Raw genomic sequence first — 6,228 nt, 5'->3', positions numbered from 1 at the left:
GAGACCCACCTGGGCAACTTGGCAAGACCTCATCTCTACAACAAATCAAAAAAAATTAGCTGGGGGTGGTAGCGCATGCCTGTAGTTCCAGCTACTTGGAAAGTGGAGGCAGAAGGATCGCCTGAGCCCAGAAGGTTGAGGCTGCGGTGGCCGGGAGTGTGCCACTGCATTCCATTCTGGGTGACAGAGTGAGACTCCAACTCAAAAAAAAAAAAAAAAAAAAAGACCCTGTCTCCAAAAAACAGAAAGAAAGAAAGAAATAATACCTAGTATATTACTTGGCAATGCAATAAACATATTTCTTTCTTTTTCTTTTCTTTTCCTTCCTTCCTTTCTTTTTTTGTCAGGGTCTCACTCTGTTGTCCAGTCTTGAATGCAGTGGCATGATCAGGGCTCACTGCAGCCTTGACCTCTTGGACTCAAGCGATCCTTCTGCCTCAGCCTCCCTAGTAGCCGGGATTACAGGCATGCACCACCATGCATGACTAATTTTTTTATTTTTTGTAGAGACAAGATCTCACTGTGTCGCCCAGGTTGGTCTCAAACTTGTGGGCTCAAGCAATTCTCCATCCTTGGCTTCCCGAAGTGCTGAGATTACAGGCATGAGCCATGGCACCCAGCCCAATGAACATATTTCTATAACTATGATGGTGTAAACACTGGTTATCAATGTAGTGGAAAATGATTTAACTACACTGAGACAAAAGGGACAGGGGAGGTGGGCCATTTAGGATAGGTAAGCCCTCATTTGCCAGAGCATAACATTAATAGATGATATCTAAAAATCAATAAATCAAAGAATAGACAAACATACAAATTATTTAGAGATATAGAAATAGCATCCAGAAGAAATGGCTTGAAGAGTGGTTACCTCATGGGAGTGGAGGAGGTTGGAATGGCCAGAGGACAGTTGTTTTTCATTATAATTCTTTCAATATTAATTGATTTTTGAAACCACATGCATTAATTACTTCAGCTATAGTATTTTGAAAAAAAAGTAAAGAATACTGAAGTGAGCTAGACCTAGGATCCACTCTTTCAATCTATAAGTTGAGGCAAGTCCCTTAACTTCACTAAGTCTAAGTTTCTTCTCCAGTAAGATGGGGAACATATTAGTATAGTTGAGGACCAAAAGTGACAATACACACAAAGCACTTAGTGCACACCTGGAATATAATCAGTTTGCAATAAACAGTAACTGCAGAATCACAGCAGAGTCAATTAAAGGTCCAGATTAAAGAAGCACTGGTAAACAGCAGTATTTAGATAGACACCTGCCTCCTGGCTCCGTGACACATGACAACCATTGCATATAAACAAACGGACAACAGGTGAGTGACAGTTGGGTGGGCTGTTACTCACAAACCAGACCCGTCACAGCAAAGATCACTGAAAGGATCAGCAGCCATAAGGGGAAATCACAGCTGGGTGCCATGAGTTCTGCTGCAAGAGGACACCTGGAGAGTTACAGTCACTGGACAGTGGGCTAGAGCAGGCTCATCATTTTCTCTTCCTGCCTATACCTTGTGGGGGATGTGTCACAAGCAAAAGATTTAGAGGCTGTCAGGGTGAGGGTCGGAGGTCAGCTGGGGTCAGGAAGTCTATTTCACCGAGGTCACTCTCGTCTCCTTTCAATCTAATGAAGCCATTATTGCTGAAAGCAAGTGCCTGGCATCTTGCTCTGTGAAGCAGGGCCAGCATAGGGAGCAGTCTGAAAGGATGGGACTTCGTTGGCTTGTCTTCCTCCTCCTGCCACTGTCAGCCCAACAGGCCTGAAAGGCAAGAGGTGCAGGATCCTGCTCAATGCAGGAATCCCTAGTCCCTGGAGTGGGATGAAGAAGACAATATGGGTGAAAACAGATTGTTTCTCTGTGTAATTAGGATGTCTCTTTCTCTCTCTCTCTCTCTCTCTCTCTCTCTCTCTCTCTCTCTCTCTCCACACACACACACACGCACACCAAAACAATCATATCACTTTAGAATGTCACAACTGGAAGAAACATTTGTCTAACAACTAATCCAACTTACTCATTTCACCTTTAAAGGATAAAGTTGGGTGGTTTTCTTAGGATCACAATCACAGAACAAATTACCAGACTGAAACTATATACACGGTACATTTTCCTTAATTGTTTATTGTTTATCTCTCTCTTCCAGAATGTAAGCCCTTCTAGGCAGAGATTTTATCTGTATCGTTCACTGTTGTAACTCTAGTGCTTTGAACAGTCCTGCCTGATACATTGTAGATGTTCAATAAATACTTGTTAGGTGTGTGAGTGAATGAATAGATGAATAAGTAGAAACATAACATTGTATTCCCTTTCTGATGAATCACAGAGCATACTTTGAAAATTCTTGCATAGGAAAGGTTTAACATACCATTTTCCAAATGGTTTTACTTTAGAAATGTTTTTTAAGTGGTAATATGTTGATACATCCCAAGGAACAAGTATTTCGAGGGACATGTTGCGGGAAATACTTTTCTCAGATATACACCATCATTCATGTTAGCAGATGGTCGGGTTTTACACATGGAAGATCACCCTGAACTCCACCACAGAATTCTCAAAATACTTCAGAAATGGGAGGTAAATGATTACCCAGAAGAGGACCTGCTCTGACTCTGGCCAGCTCTTTGGTTTAGAAAGCCAAGATGTTATGGGAAGGGTGATGAGGAGAAATGACAGGCTAGAGCCGTGACCCAGGGAAGAAAAATCACAAGCCTGGGTTCCATATTTACTGGGTACATTTAATATATAGTCTAATTCCACAGCCTTTTTGCCTGCCTGTATCTTTTTCCTCATCAGTAAAATGGTGAAAGTACTAGTCATAATAACAAATACTGGAACTGTGGAAACAATGTGGACTTTGGAGTCAAACAGGTGTGGGTTCAAATCTACCTCTGACATATATTAGCTGAGCAACATTAGGCAAGACATATTGATTCATTAAGTTTCAGTTTTCTCTCCTGTAAAGTGGGGATTTAATACTGATTCATCAGGGTTATTGACAGACTTGAATGAGATAAGTACCTGTATTCTTGATAAATAATAGCTGTTATTATTATTATCTACTGAATGCTTCACAGAGGCAGGGATTTTTTTTTTTTGTATTGCTCATTGATGTATTCCCAACACTTAGAACAATGCCTGCTCACTAAATATTTATTAATTGTTGAATGAACTGCTATTACTAACATGCCTTCCAGTCCTTTTATAAAATTATACAAAAGGAACTTAAAAAATACCTGTGTTATACTAGACACCTTTGCCTTGTTTAAAGAGTCCCTTTCTCTCCCCTTTATCTAGATATTATTACTCTCAGAAACCAGTATGCAAGAAACTTGCAATACTTAGCTATATCAGATCTTGTCTTCCTTACTAGACTATAGCTTATTGGAAGGCAAGGAATATTTCTTCCTTCCTTTTTTTTTTTAACTTTTTTACATCATCATACTACTTATTGCATATTGCTTATTTGATTCCTCCACCGAACTTGTGAGCTAGCACAAAGAGTAGATCATAGTAGGCACCTAAGAATGTTTTTCCTGAGATGGGGACCCAGGGCAGGAAGAAGGTTTGGTCAAAAGTCCCATCTCTCCCATGGAAAAACCCATTGAGAATGAGGAGGAATTAATTATGTTGGGAGCCATGTGTCCTTCCTAAAGCATCCTCTTCCTCCGCATATGCAACTTAATGAGGCTCCAAACCCCTCCTGAGTTCTTCTGGGATAGACATGAAAGAGGCAACCTAGGAGAATTATGTATTATTATTATTTTAGTAATGTTCATTATTCAGTTAAAGTCTATTCAGGAAACTTTTCTTGGGTGACTTCTGTGGGTCAGGCACCAGACTGTGGAACGATGTGGAGAAAGATGCAGAAGTAAAAAACACATGAATGGTGCCAGTCCTCAGGGAGCAAATGATCCAGTTTGTTCAAGATCACAGAGACGAGCACATTAGTTATAATAATAGGAATAGTTCATATTATTAAGAACTATGTCAGGCACTATTTAAAAAACTTTACCTACATGATCTAACTTTATTCTCGCAATATCTCTGAGAGCTCAGTATTCTCATTACTTCCACTGGACAGTTGAGGAAACTGAGGAATATAGATGTTGAGAAAATTGTCCCAGGTCACAGAGCTGTAAATAGTAGAGCTAACATTCAAACAAGGGTAATCTGACTCCAACGCTTGTACCCATATGAAAAGTGTTAATAATGAAGAAAACAATTGGAAAACAGAGATTAGTCTCTCTCCTATTCTGATTTTCTTTGGCGCGCGCGCACACACACACACACACACACACACACACACACACACACTATATCTATATCTATATCTATCTATCTATCTATCTATCTATCTATCTATCTATCTATCTATCTATCTATCTATTTCGGTGAGAAAGCAGGAGTTTATTAAGAAGACAAAAAAGTTCCCAAGTGGAAGGGAAAACAAAAGTTTTATCTCCTCTTTCCTCGCCTTCTACAGCAAATTAGTAGCTCTATCTCCCGGCACAAAAAGTTTTATCTCCTCTTTCCTCGCCTTCTACAGCAAATTAGTAGTTCTACCTATTTTTCTGAAGAGGAACTTGAGATACCTGGACTACTCTCACAGAATCATGTACTATTGGAAATGCCTTCTCTTTAGTGCTCAAAAAAATCTCTTTATTTGTCTCAAGTGTGTCAGTGTTACCGGGGGACAGAGGTTGAGGAAAGTCAGTTTTTTTGGAAGGACTTGGAGGTCGGAACTCAAGAAGGCATTCTCAAAGTACGGCCTGATTCAGCACCGCGGACAGCGCTCCCGGTGCCCTCAGCACCCTGGACAGAGAATCCGGTAGCGCCTGCCTGGGGAACCGAACATCACTTGAGAACCTATCAAGCGAAGCCAGACTCCTTTTACCCTCTCTATTCTTCAGCTGGATCTCAGCCACCTGTTCCTGGATCTTAGGAAGAGAGGTAAAAGGAGCGAATATATTTTAAGGGCGCTGCTGACGGGGGAGATAAGACTCCTGGGTGGGAAAGATTACGTAAATAAAAATGACTTTGGTTGAGGTGCTCAGATAACTGAAAAATCTAAATTAGAGTCCTCAGTTGGGAGTGGGGCACTCTAATATATATATATAATTTTAGGCCAAGTAGCAAAAGGCCACAGTCGTCCTTTTTATTCCCTCCCCCCAAATTTTATCTCCGATTCCTTACATTCAACTTTTACTTTCTTGAAGAACACTCCGTAACAAAGAAAAGAACATAATTTCTCCAATCTTTTGCTCTCCTCCTCATCTTCCCTTTCCCTACCCCCATTCATCCCGTCTCTCTCAAATACACATTGCACGCGCGCGTGCGCACACGCCACACACACACACACACACACACACACACGCAGCTGCAGCGTGAGAAGCTCGAGAGGTTCTGCACACTTGGAGAAGCTTTTATTCAGAGCAAGCGGATGCCTCCGAAAGCAGGCTCTGTCCCTTTAAATTGGTTGTAGTGGTGGGGGAGGGGAACTGGCCGGAGCTGGCATTGTCCAGTTTGAACTGAGCACCGGAAGTGAAGGGGCAGGGCCAGGGCCGTGCACTGAGCCCCGGGCCATTGTCCATCACCGACCAGGGCAGTAGCCACCCCTCCCTGGCCAGCCCTCTTTATCTCCTAGAAGGGGAGGCTATCTCTTCCACCGAGGAGCCCCCAGTCCAGTTCCTCCACCTACCCGGCTGTGGGGAGGAGAGCGCATTTTAGGATGGTGACTCAAACAAGGAGGCCCTGGGAATCTTAAGAGTGTGGGGAGTACAGGGAGGAAGTGCCCCTACCCACCACTCCACCCAGCTCCTCTCCAGCCGTGGATGGGGACGGGGTGAGGGGCTAGATGAAAAGGCAGTTGAGGGAGAGAGAAGCACACTTCAAAACTCTCGCGTTTCTCCAGCTGTCCCAGGGAGCTCCACCTGGGGTCAACTTTAGACAGATTTGGAGGGAAGGAAAGAAGGAAGGTTTTTTATTTTAAACCTCAGTTAAGAGTACTTTCTCTCTTCTAATTGGGAGAAAGCCAGAAAAACTTTGAGTCGAAAACTCTGGGCGGCACAGACATTGAGAAGCAGCGCCTTGGTCAGGACAGATCAGCCCTGCGGGGTCTGCGGCCTCTCCCCTGCTTCCCCATCCCAGGCTTCCTAGTGTCCACAACTCCAGGTCTATCTAAGCACACGGGGGTGGGGGGTGAGAGCGGGTCAGC

The 6,228-nt window shown here is 43.0% G+C and overlaps 1 long non-coding RNA gene across 1 annotated transcript in view; it reads left to right on the top strand.

Annotated features, from left to right (window-relative positions):
- Positions 1 to 6,228, top strand: part of LOC103275647 — a 28,376-nt gene that overhangs the window by 4,041 nt on the left and 18,107 nt on the right. The gene's annotated exons all lie outside the window — the stretch shown is intronic.

This window comes from Carlito syrichta, unplaced genomic scaffold, assembly GCF_000164805.1.
Source record: "Carlito syrichta isolate Samal-C Ts95f unplaced genomic scaffold, Tarsius_syrichta-2.0.1 Scaffold315614, whole genome shotgun sequence".
Taxonomy (NCBI): domain Eukaryota; kingdom Metazoa; phylum Chordata; class Mammalia; order Primates; family Tarsiidae; genus Carlito; species Carlito syrichta.
Note: the sequence above shows the minus strand (reverse complement) of the source record. Positions and strands in the feature narration are given on the sequence as shown.